This window comes from Thrips palmi, unplaced genomic scaffold (assembly GCF_012932325.1).
Source record: "Thrips palmi isolate BJ-2018 unplaced genomic scaffold, TpBJ-2018v1 HiC_scaffold_1, whole genome shotgun sequence".
NCBI lineage: Eukaryota > Metazoa > Arthropoda > Insecta > Thysanoptera > Thripidae > Thrips > Thrips palmi.
The window spans coordinates 10,848,599-10,865,250 of NW_023144620.1; the positions used below are offsets into that span (position 1 = coordinate 10,848,599).

The 16,652-nt window shown below is 63.2% G+C and overlaps 1 protein-coding gene across 1 annotated transcript in view; it reads left to right on the top strand.

Annotated features, from left to right (window-relative positions):
* LOC117640558 (dachshund homolog 1) overlaps window positions 1-16,652 on the top strand; it is a 32,743-nt gene that overhangs the window by 10,308 nt on the left and 5,783 nt on the right. The gene's annotated exons all lie outside the window — the stretch shown is intronic.

The window sequence follows — 16,652 nt, forward strand, 5'->3', positions numbered from 1 at the left end:
ATCTATTGGTAGGGTCACACGTTCGGTTCGAGTCCCATTTAGCGACTCTGGAGCTCAAAACGCGTCCGGGATTTCGACCGCCTCCACGGGTCTTCTGGCCCACTGTGTGCCAGGAAGCGCCAGCAGCAAGCGCTGTCGGCAGACGGGGCCGTGAAGCTGTCCAGCCGTTCATCGCACGGCAGGAGTCGAAAGTCTCAGGCGACCTGCTGCCAGGGGGATATCTCCTGGAGTACGGACCGCGCGAATGTTGGCAGTGTCTCGCACGTGACGCTCGCACAGCCGAATCCAGGCAGACACGGCTCCGCGCCGCGCCGGCCGCGGCACAGTGGTGGCTCGCTTAGCTTGTTTGCAGGCGGCAGGCTTCCTACACTGCCAAGCCACTTTTCTGCATTTTCGTCGAGACTGCGACAACGACTCCACCGGTAACCCCAATAACGGAGAGTGCTGCAGCAGGCTGTATAGCCGCCACGCGCGAGGGCCGTTTTGGTTAACAACGGACTCTGCTCGATATATATTTTTTTTCGAGTGGTAAGGCGGCTGCTGCGGTGGACGGAGGCCTCCAGACAGCGCGGCGCTGCTGCGGCACTGCGGCCCCGCCCCGCACCCCATCCCAGGCAGCACCCCAGCCAGCACCCCAGCCAGCACCCCAGCCAGCACCCCAGCCAGCACCCCAGCCAGCACCCCAGCCAGCACCCCAGCCAGCACCCCAGCCAGCACCCCAGCCAGCACCCCAGCCAGCACCCCAGCCAGCACCCCAGCCAGCACCCCAGCCAGCACCCCAGCCAGCACCCCAGCCAGCACCCCAGCCAGCACCCCAGCCAGCACCCCAGCCAGCACCCCAGCCAGCACCCCAGCCAGCACCCCAGCCAGCACCCCAGCCAGCACCCCAGCCAGCACCCAGCCAGCACCCAGCCAGCACCCCAGCCAGCACCCCAGCCAGCACCCCAGCCAGCACCCCAGCCAGCACCCCAGCCAGCACCCCAGCCAGCACCCCAGCCAGCACCCCAGACTGCCCGTCAGCCGGTGACATAACCGTAGTCAACCCGCGTTGGGCAAGCCCAGGGCAAGCCGTGCCCAGCGCGGCTCGGCGCGGCTCCGCGTCGCGCGCGGCCCCGCTCGTATCGGCCAAGCCGCCCGGCCGGAGAAATTCGATTAAAATCAACCCCCGCCTCGAAAGAATGGACAAGTGTCTGCGCTTGCCGTCCGCTTGGCGGCGGAGGGGACGGCGGGGCGGGGCGGAGCGGGCGTAGTGTAACCGGGTGTCACCCACTGCCCCGTTCGGCCTGGCGGGCAGCCTCGGCCCCGCGGGCTTTTTCGAGTGCAGCATTCTTTGTCGGCCCGCTGCATATAATTCATACTGGATGTTTACGGCCAATAGACACCGCCTAGCCTCGCCTAGCCGGGCCGCCTAGCCTCACACACAGGGCGCGCCATGGAGTTGTTACTCTCCCACTTTTTTTTTCGTTTCGACTTGCCTGGCAGTGCCTATGGTTGCCATGCGGCCTGTACCCGCGTCATATGCGGGCCCCGCCATTAGTTTCAGCGGCAAATTGAATAATAATTGAACAACAGAACTTTTCAAACGCCCCGCGTGGTCGCCGCTCTGCCACCCGGACCGCCGGCAAAAACACGTGGAGGCTGCGGCGCCGTGGCCGAAATAACCGCAAGAATTCCTACGGAGCAAAGAAAAGAGACAACAAGAAACTCGTCTTTCTTCTTCTAACAGTGTCGTGTGAGATGTTTATGAGGTGAGGACGGAATGCCGAGGCCTCGCACCGTAAGGGGCACCGGCAGACTGATTCCGAGAGTCGTTTTCGTCGCTCTGTCTCTCTCACAGTCACGGGGCTGCCCGTATGGGTGCGAGAGAGACAGAGCGACGAAACCGACCCTCGGAATCAGTCTGCAGCGCCGCGCCGAGGCACGCCTGCGAGCTGATCTTTGACACGAGACAGCGCGAATGTCACCGAGACAGTCCCCCTTGTGTTGCGCTAGTCAAATCAGCGACCCTACTGGTATAATGAGCCGGGAGGCGGGGCAGGCGACAGAGATGGACGCGACGACGACGAGTTCGGGCATGAGTGGGGTCAGGTCAGGTTAGTTTGGGTGAGGTTAGGTTGGGTTGGGTGAGGTTAGAGTCCCGCACTCCGCACACTAGTCGCAAATTAATGAGACGCACTGGGTAACGAGATACTGTACTGCACGGAGAGGCAGAGGACGGCGGCGGCGACGCCATCAACAAGACGAAGACGGCCTGGAGGGGCTTCGCCGCTTCGCCGGGCTCGGTCAGCACACCATCAATCTCAGCGACGCCTTATGCCCTTCCAGCTGAGAAACTCGCAAGCTTTTTTTCGCCTCGGCCGAGTTCGCCTCAAGGAAACGGCGTATAGCTTCCAGGCGAGCTCCTAGCGTGCGATCCACAGACGACTGCATCTATTTTTCGTGTGTTAATCAGCCTAATGATTATCTCCGATTTTCTGACGGTTGTCGCGCGGACTGGGCCAAGTCCCGGTCGATCTAGGTCACTTAGTTATTGTTTTCGTTACTGTCTTTTTTTTTCGCGAGCGGAACCATATCAGCCTCCACGTAATACCCCGACGCTGGCCCTGCCTGCCCTGCCTGCCCTGCCCGACTCTGGGACAAGTTCCCCCCCGTCTTGCCTTTTACACTCCCGCCTAGCTCGCAATTGTTTCCCGATATCGTTTCCGCCTCGTTTCGTGAGACCGTTTTTCGTTTCGTTCGCCTTCGTCGATCCCGCGCGCGACACACTCAACCTTCACTTGTCATTAGAAACTCGATGTTATGACTTTTGATTTCCCGTCCGGTTGTTGTTTCTCTCGGAGTGAAGCAGAGGGACGAAGTGGTGGATGTTAAAAAAAGGTGCGACGAAAACGGCAAGAAAAGGCGTCAGATAATCTTTAAAAAAATCTTTGGCTCAGCAAAATTTTTCGAAGCATGTTTTGGTTTTCTTCCCGCGCCAATTCTCTGCAGTTGCCACTCCGCTTGACAATAAAGATATTTGATTTAAAAACAACGAAAAATAATATAATTTTTTTGTGGATAAAATCCGGAAGAACAGTACGGGGACGGGGCGTGCGGGTTGCCAGTCCGTCGGCCCGAAGAGTGTTCTGGATCCCTCCCAGAAGGGCGCGGCCTGGCCCGACCTGTCTTGCGTCACCCCTCTCAATCCGGCGACAATAAACGCGTAAACTTCCTCCAGCCGCCAGCGATAGCTGTCGCTGAAAAGCGCGGGAGAATCTCACTGCGCGAACTGCCTTCTTTTTTTCTCGAAGGCGAGAACAAACACTACGGTGGGGTGTCGCGTCGAACGCCGCGGCAGCTTCCATCTCCCCCTTCTCTCTCTCTCTCTCTCTCTCTCTGAACAGCGCGCCGCTACAACAGAGAGGGATTTCCAACCGCCAGTAATTGTGCGAAAGGAATTGGCGGAATCGGCGACGACGAGCCTCCCATTCATGCCCGTGCCCCACCCACGAGTCATCGGCCAACGAGAAATGGAGAAATGTGGTTGCACTAAGGACGTCTCCCTCAGTGGCAGAGGCGGTCCTTGAGGGGGGGGGGGCAATTTTTGCCTATTTGCAGGGGCAAAGTATGTATGTCTATTTGGCTACCTTTCAGGCGGCTAGGTGTCATTTTTTTGGGGGGGGGCATCCTCTCTTCTCCTTAAACAGCGCCTGGCTTTCTTGACCCGCCCTTGCGTTGAGGTCACCGAAAGCTGCCCGTAAAAGGTGCACTGCCGAATGCACTGGTGTCGTTTCCTGAATTTGGGACGCCAGCAGCACAGTACCGCTCAGGTTGCGCTCCGACACCTTGGCGTCTGGACCGCGCTTTTACATAACGCGTGTGAGTACTGCACGGCCCCGCCCCGCCCCGCCCGTCTCGCTGCCGGCCGATCTGGCGGCGAAATTTTAAACTTGAAGCCACACACGTCATTCTTATGCAAAACAATCGGCCCGAGGCGCGGCGGGCGGCGCGGCGGCGTACGGCGTTCGGTCGGTACACCGCCAGAAAACGGAGAACGAGGAAAACGACGGGGACCGCGGGGAGGAAGGGGCTGGGCGTCGGTCCGCGTTCGGCAGTGGCGGTGCTGGCGGTGTTGCAATGGCAAACACGGGCTGGAGCGCCGCGGCACCGCGCGCCCTTCCGAGCTGGCGGCGGCGGCCACACCCCGAGGGGCGTCGCTCTGTCTCTCTCGCACTCACGGCGGGCACCCCGACTGGCGTGAGAGAGACTGTCGCGTCGCCGAAACGCTGTGCGGCATCAGTGTCCTGCGGGATGGACCGGCTACCGTGGCACGCGGAGGCACGCGACGCACACTGTCAGACGGAACTCGCACTCCACTCGGCGACGGCGTTTCGTCAGCCGAAGCGGCGAAGCAGCCGAAGGCACGCCGATCACGGCGTGGCGCGGCGTGGCGCGGCGTGGCGGAGGGGCTCCGCGTTGCGACACTTGGCGTCCCCACAAAGCTTTTCTCTCCGTCGCCCACGCCCGGCGCGGCACGGCGCGGCACGGCGCGGCACGGCGCACGGCAGCGCCGCCGGTTCGAACATCTCCAAGTGGGTGCCGTGCCGGGCGGTGCCGGGCGGTGCCGAGGACCCCGCCGAAGAGCGAGGAGGGTCCGGGGCGGCCCGGCCAGCCCGGCGATGTGGGTCACCGCGTTAGCGACCCGCCGAGCATGAGCGGGGTAGTAATACAATAATGACTCGCGCCTAAATCGCGGCCGCGAGTGGGTCGCGAGTCAACACACCACGCCCCGCCACGCCCCGCCACGCTCCGCCACGTCCCGCCACGCCCCGCCACGCCCCGCCGCGCCCCGCGCGTCCCAACGCACGCCAAGCGCGCCCTTTGTGTGAGGCGGCTGACTTGAACAAAACCGGTCCGAAGTGTCACAGCGAAGCGTTTCCCGGCTCCACACCTGGACCGTCCGTTTCCTCGGCGGGTTCCGCGCATCGCCTTTGGCAACTCAGCAAACTTCCAGAGCGCGGCGGCGCAATGGCACACTGCCGGGGTATCGCCCGCCCGTGTGTGTGTGTGTGTGTGTGTGTGTGCGTGTGTCTGTGTGTGTGTGTCTGTGTCTGTGTGTGCTGCTGCTTAGCGGCTCGCGTCCGCGCCGATGGGGTTCGCGAGACACGCTCCGTCTCCAGCCGGGGAGGGCCAGACCGCGCGCCGCCACCCACTCACTGCAGTCCCCGTTGCACAAACCACTTCCCCGCGTTCTCACACCCCGCCCCGTCCCGCCCCGCCCCGCCCCGACCCGCCCCGCCCCGCCATGCCATGCCGATTGTCAAGCGCCGATATTATATAACGCCAGCGAGCATCGGGCGCGCGACCCGGCTTGGCCGCGGTGCCGCGGTGCCGGCCGCGCCGACGTCCGGCGCGGCGTGTCAAGGTTGCTCGCTGGTCGGAAAGACGCGGGGAAAACCGCGCGGGGCGTTTTCACTCAGCGCGTCCGTCAGTCAGCCCGCCGCGCTCGCGTCCGCGTTCAAGAAGTGACCCACAGTCCCCCGCAGTACAGTGCCGGTGACGGCATGGGCGGCTTGGGTCGCTGACGTCACCGCGTGGGCCCGGCTTCGTGATTCACGGTGTCTTCGGCCGGACGAGTCCCTGCTCGCCCGGCCGAGCAGGTGCAGCCCGACGCCTTGCCGACGCCTTGCCGACGCGCTGCTGACGCTCGCTCGGCCGGACCTTCCGGTGCGATGTCCGGCGGCGGCCCGCGTTGCGTTCGTGGACTTCTGCGAGCGGCGCCCCCGCACGTTAATTGCGAATGAATTCCTGGAACAAAACTCCGCGATATGGCCGTCGCGCCCCGTGAACAATGATGGGGCCGCCGACCCCTGTCTCGGCCGGCAGGGTGACGTCAGAGGGCGGCGGGGGCGCGACGCTCAGTGGGCCGGAAGACAGTGGAGGCGGTCGCGAAATCCCGAACGCGTTTTGAGCTCCAGAGTCGCTAAATGGGACTCGAACCGATCGTGTGACCCCACCTATGGATTGCCCTCCGAACGAGGATTCCATTGGTGGGGTCACACGTTCGGTTCCACCGGTCTTCTGGCCCACTGTGCTACGCCGCGTTCGGAAGCAGCCCGCCTCCGCGAATCGGCACCATCGGCCGGCCAGCTGGAGCGGCTGGAGCTGGAGCCTGGTCAGCCTGCCCGACAGGCTCGCCGTCCGCCAATGCAGGTGGCGCACCGGTTGCTCGACTTACACTTTCTCTGGCGTGGCGGCCGGTGGCGGCGGCCAAGGCCGCTCCGCTGTGCCGCCAAGGTCGCGGTGCCTCCCGGTGTCTCCCCTCTCCGCCGCCGCGGCCCGTCGCGCCGCCGCTTGGGGAGGGGGGGCTACCGCGCGGCGCCCGGTTCGAGTCCCGCCTGGACAGTGCCGCGCCAGCGCAGCAGCGCGGTGCAGGCGGGGGGCAGGGCGATGACCGCGACACTCGAAGCGGGGCGGAGCGGGGCGAAGTGGAAGCGGGGCGAAGTGGAAGCGGGGCGAAGGCACCATCTTCTCTGCCTGCACCGCCTGCATACGCGCTCGCGGCTTCATAAAATGGGGATGCTGACTTTTGCAGGCGAATTAAGGCGGCCGGCCCGAGGCCTAACCCGAGGCCTGGCCTCAGCCGAGAGAGAAAAATGACGCACTGTAAAAAGGCGCAAGGTCTCGAAACGCCGAACGGCGAAGGTAGAATAATAAAACGGGTAATCGGCCGCCCGTTCCACTTCTGCGAAATAAAGAAAAACGAGTGAGTGATGATGCCTAAAAAAGGATGGCCAACAATGCTGAGCCTTTGATTTTGAATTTCAGTCTAATTTTGTGCCTACTCTCGGATGCACTACTTTCTGTTTTTAATCAAGAACCCCAAACTTTTTGCTCTGCCTCAAACAACAACATACCTCGTGGCACCTTGCGGACTTGACAATAGGCCCAACAGCACCGGTACAATGCAGCATAAAGCGACACAGCGACATCGTGACTGGGACAGCTTCGTTTACTGCCTGCCACCGCCAGTCTCCGGCCGACCGACAAACAGACGGACGGACGGACATAAAGACAGACAGACAGACAGACAGACAGACAGACAGACAGACAGACAGACAGACAGACAGACAGACAGACGCAGACAAAACGAAATCAAAACAGAGCCAAACTCTGTGAGCCGTGGCGCCGGCACGTCGTTGCCATAAGGAAGTATCCAGCACCCGCTAAACTTTTTGACGGTGAGCCTTTTACCGCCAACGCGCGCACGGGAGCACGCGCGGGTTCCTCCTGGAGACGAAAGACGAGCCCACCACCCCGGTCCGCAGTGGGCCAGAAGACCAGTGGAGGCGGTCAAAATCGCGGACGCGTTTTGAGCTCCAGAGTCGCTAAATGGGACTCGAACCGAACGTGTGACCCTACCAACGGATTGCCCTCCGAACGAGGAATCCATTGGTGGGGTCACACGCTCTGTTCGAGTCTTTTTTAGCGACTCTGAAGCTCAAAACGCGTCTAGAATTTCGGCCACCGGCGCTGGTCTTCTGGCCCACTGTGCGGTCATTGAAAGTCGCGCGGCACCGTTGCAAAGTCTCTGCAGTGCAGTGCCTGCATGCATCTTGCAGTGGCGGGGCGGAGCGTTTGTCGCTCCGTGCATCATGATGCGAATGCGCGAATGCACGCCGCCAGCGCGGTTTCTTGCTCAGCGGCCTGCGACAAGCAGAGCCAAGCAGGGCGACCCCTTTACGCGTCCCGCTAATTGAGTGCAGGGACCGTGCCGTGACGAGCCGAGCCGAGCCGAGCCGAGCCGAGCCGAGCCGAGCCGAGCCGAGCCGAGCCGAGCCGAGCCGAGCCGAGCCGAGCCGAGCCGAGCCGTCCGCTCCTCGCACTACACCACACGCTGCGCCTCTGGCTTGCCTCTGGCCTGTCTGTTCCCCGAAGGGAATCCATTGTTGACGGACGCGTGCGGCACGTGCCAGACACGCGTTGCGATACCACATACACACACACGCCCAAAAATAAACCACCGTTTCGCCGCGTCGGGGACGCGAGCGCTTTTGCGACAAACATAAGAATCTCACAAAACGTAAACGATGGCCAAAAATGTATTTGGGTGAAACGAAAACAATTTGCCGAAAATGGGGAATGCATAATGGATGCGGGCAGAACAATGGCCGCGTTGAGGGAGAAAAGGGTTCGGTGACGAGATAGCGATAGCCATCTCTCGCCTCTGCCTCGCTTGCACCGTGCTGCACGGTCCTGCATCGTCCTTGAGCCCCGACAGGAAGGTGTAGCTACGGTGCCATCCGTCGGCCGGCGTGGCGGCGCGGCGGCGCGGCGGCGTTAGCAAACGGCCGCGCTGTCGAGTCGAGGCAACCCCGTTGTCCCGCTGACGAAAAGAGATTCTCACGCGGCGGAATAGAATGCAAAATCCGCGCGCGACAGCCCCGCCAGACAGCCCTGGGCCCTCCACCGGCACAGTGGGCCAGAAGACCGGTGGAGGCGGCCAAAGTTCGAGACGCGTTTTGCGCTCCAGAGTCGCTAAACAGGACGCGAACCGAGCGTGTGACCCCACCAATGAATGGATTTCTCGTTCGGAGAGCAATCCATTGGTGGGGTCACACGTTCGGTCCGAGTCCTATTTAGCGACTCTGGAGCGCGGAACGTCTGGAACCTTTACCGCCTCCGCCGGTCTTCTGGCCCACTGTGTGCAGGCCGGGAAGGCCGCCGTCGTCGCCGAAAATCGCCGAAAAGAGCAATTATTGTTGATGCTGCGACGCGGGCTGCGAGTGACACCCGAGCGCCTTCGGGCGATCCAACAACCCGCACTACCAGAACGGGGCCGGCGGCTGCATGGCGGCCGGGCCGGGCCGGGCCGGGCCGTGCGGGACGAGGGACAAGCCATGATTGATTTAGCCGGGCAATAGGCCACGACGCCAATCCGGACCCGGCGCAACACGCGGCAAAAACAAGCCTTTTTTGTGGCCAATAAAGCCCGGCGATGCAGCTGATTGGGCAGTCGGCCTGGCCAACGGCCTGGCCGAAGCACTGCTCGGCCTCCCGCCGCAAAAAGACCAGGGCGCCAGCGGGCACTGCGTTGTGTGGGGCAGTGGGTACTCGGCCCTGCAAAGGCCAGGGCGGCCACCTCCTCGCCTCGTCGTCTCGTCTTCGGAAAGGTTCGAGTTCAACGAGACGAGGGGCGACACACCGTGTTACATTTTAAGCAGCGGCGGCAGCCGTGCCCTGGAGACTGACGCCTGGAGCCTGGGGCCGCTGGAATCGGGTTCAAGGCGAGATTGTGCAGGGAGCCTGGAGCAGGCTTGCTGGGGCCTGGGGCCTGGGGCCTGGGGCCTGGGGCCTGGGGCCTGGGGCCTGGGGCCTGGGGCCTGGGGCCTGGGGCCGTGGGGGAGCCGCCCGCCGGTCCAGCTCCAGCCCGCTGCAGCGTTCGCTCCATTGTTTGAAGGAAGATGTCCACAAAGCCTGCACGTGTTGCACCTCCCGCCATGACTGCGCAGCTCTTTAACTTGTGCTTTCCTCTCTTGTTGTTCCAGGTAAGTGGCCCCGCGACGCCCCGCGACGCCCCGGCACCGCCGTGTCGACACCCGGGACTTCACCGTCTACACACTCGACCGAGTGCAGCGCGGCGAGCCCCTCTTGCGTCTGCCCGGGAAATCGTCCGATAAAAACGAAATCGAATTTGGTTATTTCCGTGAAAGCCTTGCACGACGCCTGACCGGCTGGAGATAGGCCACCCGCTCCACACAGCGGTGCAACGGGTCGGCCTACCCGGCGTCCTGCAGGCGCTCTAGGGTAGGCCACCCGCTCCACACAGCGGTGCAACGGGTCGGCCTACCCGGCGTCCTGCAGGCGGTGGCCAAAGTGGCCGGACTTCGCTCCGCAGTCCGTAGCGATTCGGCCATGGATTTGGCCTACACGGCAATAAAACTGCCCGTCGCCGTCCGCGCGGCCGAGGATCGCGCCTCAAATCGGGCGGCCCGTGCCCCTCGCCGTGCCCGCGCATGGCCGCACACGGCCTGGCCGGCCGGGCAGGGCGTCCTCAGTGAACTGCGGACTGACCCGGCGGACCGGGAGGACGAGGCCGTCCAAGGTGATGGATGAAGCACTGCTTCGCTCCCGACTGGAAAGAAATGCAAACCGTTAGTCGAGTCCATGAGAGGAGTGCATCTTTCTCGGCAGAGAATGTGTCTACTGATCTGGGAAGCTACGACTATTTGTCGTAGCCAGTTTCTTAAGTTATATCGGCTAAAAATTTTGAGACAGGTCGCTTTGCTTTGAATTCGCTGGCGACTGACTTGGTTTTCCTTGTCTGGCTGTGAAGTCCCGGATCAAAGCGTCCTCTCCTCCTCGGTCCGCGACGGTCTACGATCTCCATAACCGCCGCCGCCGGGCTCGTCGCCACACGCCGTGTCATCCCACAGGAAAGAGGGCAGGGATGGGCGGCGGGGGAGGCGGGAGCCAAGGCAAGCCAAGGCCGCCGCTCGGCCAGCAACCTGACTGCCTGACTGCCACCGGGATGAGGGTCCACCGCGCTAGAGCGGCTCCGGAGCGAGTGCCTGCCGACCGATTCCGAGAGTCGTTTTCGTCGCTCTGTCTCCCTCGCACTCGTGCGGGGCGTGTCGTACAGGCGCGAGAGAGACAGAGCGACGAAAACGACTCTCGGAATCGGTCGCTCCCGGCCGTGCCGCGGCCGCGCGCGAAGTCGCGGCCCGCGGTTCGTCACGCTGGCGGGGACGGCGGCGGCCAACCTTTCGTCGGCGCCTGGAGCGGAGCGGGCCGGCCCGGACGGCCGGACAGACCTGCGGGCGGACGCGCGGACGGACAGACACCGACCAAATGTCACGCCCAAGTCAGCAAACCAGTGGGCACGGTGGGGCGCAGCGGCTCGGCGTGGTGCCGGCCGGATCTGGCCGGATCTGGTGGCCAGACGCAGCGCAGCCAGTCAGCGCGGAGCCGCGGCGAAGCCAAGGCAGCCGTCATTCCGCAGGGGGGCGCACACACACACTCGCACACATGCACACACACTCACTCACACACACACAACAGAGGTATCCGCTCGGCGGGGGACGGCGGGTCGGGGGGTCACGTGCACACACAGACACACACACAATGTGTCGTCACAATGTCGTCACGTGCCGCGCATGCCAGACTGTCACAACGCGATTATAACGAACCGGACGGGTGGAGGGGGTGCGGCCGATCGAACCATCGCGTCGTTTAATCGATTGTCATCGCGATTATTGTGACAATGTCCTCTCCGCGGCAACGGTGTTCCGACTCCGACCGTTCCACGATCGAAAATAATCGACGCGACTTTTGAAGCCCCTTCTCCTCGACGGAGGGGGAGGAGGGATAGCAGTCACCTCAAAGTGCGGTAGGCCTTGTGCCGAACTCGCACCCACACACACGCAAGTCTCACACGCACACGCGCGCACAGAAGCGCGCCAAAGCATATCGCGGTGGAGAATCCATCCGCCGACACTCTTCCCGCGTCCGCCTGTCGTCCCGATATGTGCCGATGACCCGCGCGCTGATACTCCGCTCACACAGACACAGACGGGGCGCGCACACACACACAGAGGCACGAAGAGGCTCGCCTTGCCGGCGGAATGCCGTATGTGCTGTATGAAGCCTAACGCGTGCACGTCCTTCACACACATGTGTCTCGCTCGCTCGCGTCGGTGCACTGGCCTGCCATGTTCGCGCCGCGAGAGAGAGAGAGCGAGAGAGACAGGGGGAGGGAGGGAGAGGGGCAGGACAGGCGGACCCATCCCGCCTCAATGATTGAAACACTAGTCAAGCACGCTGCTTGGGCTGGGCAGGAGAATAATTCAGAAACAATCGGACGACAACAACAACAAGAGTCCGCGGTGTAAAAGGGGTGAGACCGTCGCTCACGGCCGCGAGGTTATTAAGTCATCGTTCATTTCCCTTTCTTCCCTCGGCGTGACGGGTGCAACGTGCAACCAGGTCAAAACGTGGCGACCGTAGCGCCGCGCAGGCCGAGCAGCCAGCCAGCCAGCCAGCCAGCCAGCCAGCCAGCCAGCGAGACAGACAGACAGACAGACAGACAGACAGACAGACAGTCAGTCAGTCAGTCAGTCAGTCAGTCAGCCAGTCAGTCAGTCAGCCAGTCAGTCAGTCAGTCAGCTAGCCAGCCAGCCAGCCAGCAAGTCAGCTAGCCAGCCAGCCAGCCAGCCCGTTAGTCACTTATTCAGGGAGGGGGGAAAATCGCAGCAATGGGACGGTCGGCCTGATGTAAGGGCTGCTGCACTGTTTTAATGAGTGGAGTGGTGGACGGCGCGCGCGGCGCGGATTATTCGCAGTCGCGTGGCTGCGAGCGAAAGGGTGATAAAGACGAACAGACAGACAGACAGACAGACAGACAGACAGACAGACAGACAGACAGACAGACAGACAGACAGACAGACAGGCAGGCAGGCCCGCGACTCATCCCTTTTCGCGCCGCGTTCGCCGCGTTTCAAGCTTCCCGCCTTGTCATTGCTACGCGTTGCTACGCGTTGCTACGCGTTGCTGGGCCGGCTCCGCGTGCTCCGTGTGATGCGGCCTTTAGCGACGCCATCGCTTCCTGGACAATTACGCGGGTGCAGTACTCCTCGCCACGCACCCTGCAGCTGCAATCGAGCATGTGAAAAAGGGAGGGGGGCGCCGCGGCGAGAGGACACCGTTCATTGTTTGGGCCCGCCCTGCCCGTTTGGCGTTCCCCCGCGGCCGGCGACGGGGCCACGGGTAGCCACCGCCACAGGCAGCCACCGCCACAGGCAGCCACCGCCACAGGCCACGGCACGGAGCCGCGGACGGGGCCGCCACGCCGCGCCGCCGTGCCGCCAGGGCCCGCAAGGCCGGGCTATCCTGCAGCGCCGCGCCTCTCCTCGCGCCGTTCGGGCCCCGTCATCGCAGGCATTGTGTGCAGCAGGCTGAATCCCTGCGGACGCACCGCGAGTGCGAGAGAGACAGAGCGACGAGAGCCTTGTTCGGGATAATCAGTGTGCCGGCGACCAGGGACCAAGGGTCGCGGGTAGGCATCCCGTCGTGGGTTGGAGTCCGCGACGCCACGCGACCTAGGCCAAGTCCAAGCCGGTGGCAGTGGTCTTGACACTTTCCAGCGGCCGCGGCCTTTCTCTTCCCGAAGTGAAGCTCCACGGCCCGCTGGCCCCGCCCCGCCCCGCCCCGCCCGGCCCGGCCCGGCCCCGCCCCGCCCCGCCCCGCCCCGCCCCGCCCCGCCCCGCCCCGCCCCGCCTCGCCCCGCCCCGCCCCGGCCGCCCGGCCCGTCCGAGCACTGCCCTGACCTTGGCCTTGGTGCGCCGTGGGCTGCTCGCCGCGGTCGTCGCCGCGGCCCAAACCCAATGGGCCACCTGCCCCCGTTCTCACGGCGCGCCGGGCTTCCCCCTTCCCTTCGGCCTTCCCGCCTGGATCTGTTCCTCCACGGCGTTATCCGCGGCGTTTTGAAAGTGTGGCGAGTAAGGCAGATACGCGCCAGGGGCCGAGGTGTGTTGTATGCATGCCGCTGTTGCCACTTGTCCCCTGCGATGCTGCACTGCTGTGTGCGTTTCCGCTGTTGCAGCATGCGAGGCGAGGCTTCTGGCGGTGGGGTGGCGTCGGCGCGCGGGGGCAAGGGGAGGGTCGATTAACACCGACGGGAGCCTCGTCCTGGACCCCGAGCAGGGCCGCTGCCACACAGTGGACCAGAGGACCGGTGGAGGCGGCCAAAAACTCTAGACGCGTTTTGAGCTCCAGAGTCGCTAAACCGAACTCGAACCGAACGTGTGACCCCATCAATGGATTCCTCGTTCACAGAGCAATCCATTGATGGGGTCACACGTTCGGTTTGAGTCCCATGTAGCGACTCCGGAGCTCAAAACCCCACCGGTCCTCTGGCCCACTGTGGACCACCGCCTTTTGCAGTGCAGTGCTCACAATGTGTTTTTCTTTTTTTTTTGCGGCCACGAATACCATAGAAGTCGATAAAAAAGGAGCAACTTTTTTATTTCTGAGAACATGGGTACAGTAAAACTATGAGATGATAAGAATAATAAATTACTCATATTAACTACTGTCTGTTCGTTCGCGTCATGCCTTTTCCATTCTTCCTGGTCCCACCTCATTGGTTTTAATTAGTAGAGTAAAGTTAGCGCTCCGATAGAGAGAGGTGTGCGCCTAATGAGTTTTCGAAGCATCTCAAGTGCGGATGTGTCTGGCCGCAGCCTTGGCCGCTGCACTGTACCATGAGGCAGATGAGCCAGCCGGACCTGCCAGGCCGGGCCCATCACTGAAAGGCACTGGCCGCCGTCTCCGCTTCATCGAGTCGGCCGGGCTTTCTGGCTCCGGTCTTCAGTCAAGACGCTCCACTTGCGAAACGCGCTTGGAAATTCAGGTCCTGTGCTGTTTACGGGCAACGCGCAGGTCCGCCTAAAAGGATGTACACGCCAATAAAATGGAGAGGACGCCCGCCGCGCGCGGTGGATCCTTGACCGGTTGGACTCGGAGTGCGAGTCCGCGGCTGTCGGTGGGAGGACACTGAAAATCGGTGGCGGCGACTCCTGGACGCTTACATCAGAACGCCCGAAAAGGGGCGCGGTCCGTCCGCCGGGCCTTCTTGAAGCTCGCCGCGTCGCACGGCGGCCGCGACCACGGCGGCCAGGACGGGGCACTTGTTGGCGTGCTGGCGGTCCGGCCGACCGAAGGTCGGTTTGAACTCGGCGCGGGACGAGGGCCTGCCGAGGGGCCTGCCTTGTTCGCCTTGCCCTGCAGGGCTCGAGCGGCTGGAGCGCGAGTGTACGTGGGCCTGGACTGGACCGCCTGGACGCACGCACACCCACCAAGACCCGTTCCATAGACTCGTTAGGATTATTCGTCCCGGGACTCACTCGGCCCAGGAGGAGTCTTTCCATGACGCTGCAGAACTACCAACTACGGTAGCCGGGGGCACGGGCACGCCAGAGGCTGGCCAGAGGGCGCGCCAGGGGTCATGTCAGGCAGGAGTCTTGCCGACGGCAGCCGTGGCCCCGAGGCCGGGCCTGTCTTCTAATAACCATGCTCCCGTCGCTCTCTCTCGCACTCGTGGCGCGTCCCGTAGGGCAGCGAGAGAGACGGAGCACAGTGGGCCAGAAGGCCGGTGGAGGCGGACAAAATTCTAGACGCGTTTAGAGCTCCAGAGTCGCTAAACTGGACTCGAACCGAACGTGTGACCCCACCAATAGATTCATCGTTCGGAGAGCAATCCGTTGGTGGGGTCACACGTTCGGTTCGAATCCCATTTAGCGAGTCCGGAGCTCAAAGCCCGTCCGGGATTTTGACCGCCTCCACCGGTCTTCTGGGCCACTGTGCGGAGTCGCCCAGCCGCCCCAAGACGCAGTCCGCGGAGACACTGGGCGTTGCGTTCTGTTCTGCTTGGCGCGTCGCGGGGGCGGTGGTGCCGTCAAAATCACCGCCACCTCCGCAGCGAGTCGCGTTTCCGTATCAACACAAAGCCAGGCGCGTATTTATAGCGATTATATGCAAATGGCGCGCCGATCTGGATTGGATCGGAGACGCCCTGGTCCCTGGACACCCTGGCCATGCGCACATGCCGACCGGGGCGGGGTTCGAACGGTTCGAACGCCCAGCCCATTCATTTCCTGCGACGCTCGCTGAAGCGAAGCAGGCGAAGCTAGGCGCCGCCGTCAGCTCGGCGCCGTCCAGAACAGCAGACTGATTCCGAGAGGCGTTTTCGTCGCTCTGTCTCGCTCGCACCTGTACGGGACGCTCCATGAGAGCGAGAGAGACAGCGATGAAAACGCCCGCAGCGACCAGCTGGCAGTGGCTGGCAGTCCAAGCTCAAGCGGTCGCGCAGTCGCTAACTTAACGTCCCGTGAAAACCGACGGAAGGCAGTCGCCATGTCCCACTCACCTCACCGCCATCCGTTACAGCGATTTGCTCGGCCGAAGGAGCGCGCGGCGACAGCAGGCTTCGTCATCCCGTCTCTCTCGCACTCGTGGCGCGTGCCGCAGGGGTGCGAGAGAGACAGAGAGAGAGAGCCCGGGCGGGATCGGCCCGCCACTGTCAGTTTGTTTTACTTCGGCGTGCTGGATGGAGCCGTCCGAGCCGTCGCGGTGGAAACAATGGCGGCCCTCGGCTCAGCCACGAGTGGAGTGGAGTGAGCGGGGCCGCGCAGCGCGGCAGGCGGAGGAAGGCTGAATTTAAAATAAAACGGCGTGGCGTGGCGAGCGGCAGTTTGCAGGCAGTGAGGAAGACAAGAATGGAAGGAAAGGTGCATGTCGTGGCGCGGAGCGGCGGGGCGGCCGGGCGTGCCCAGCCTCCGTAGTGCTGCCCAGTCGGGCCCGTCGGGTATCCTTGGCTGTCTGCCGTGCACCGTGCCGACCCGGGCGTACCGGCCGCGGCGTGGCGTGGAAGCGTTCAACCGACCGCAGGCAGGCCCGCCCCGCCCCGCCCCACCCCGGCACGCCCAGCGGCTGCTGCAGAGGCAGTGTACCGCGGATGCAGAACCTGGACACACACACACACACACACTTACAGTGGACCTTGACAGTGGTCGTTATCCTCCGACCGACCCCTGACCCTTCACTTCGCTTTCCTCCCCAAACCTTAAACCTTGCCGACGCACTGAGTGGTCGCGGCGTCGCCACGGCCGAGCCGG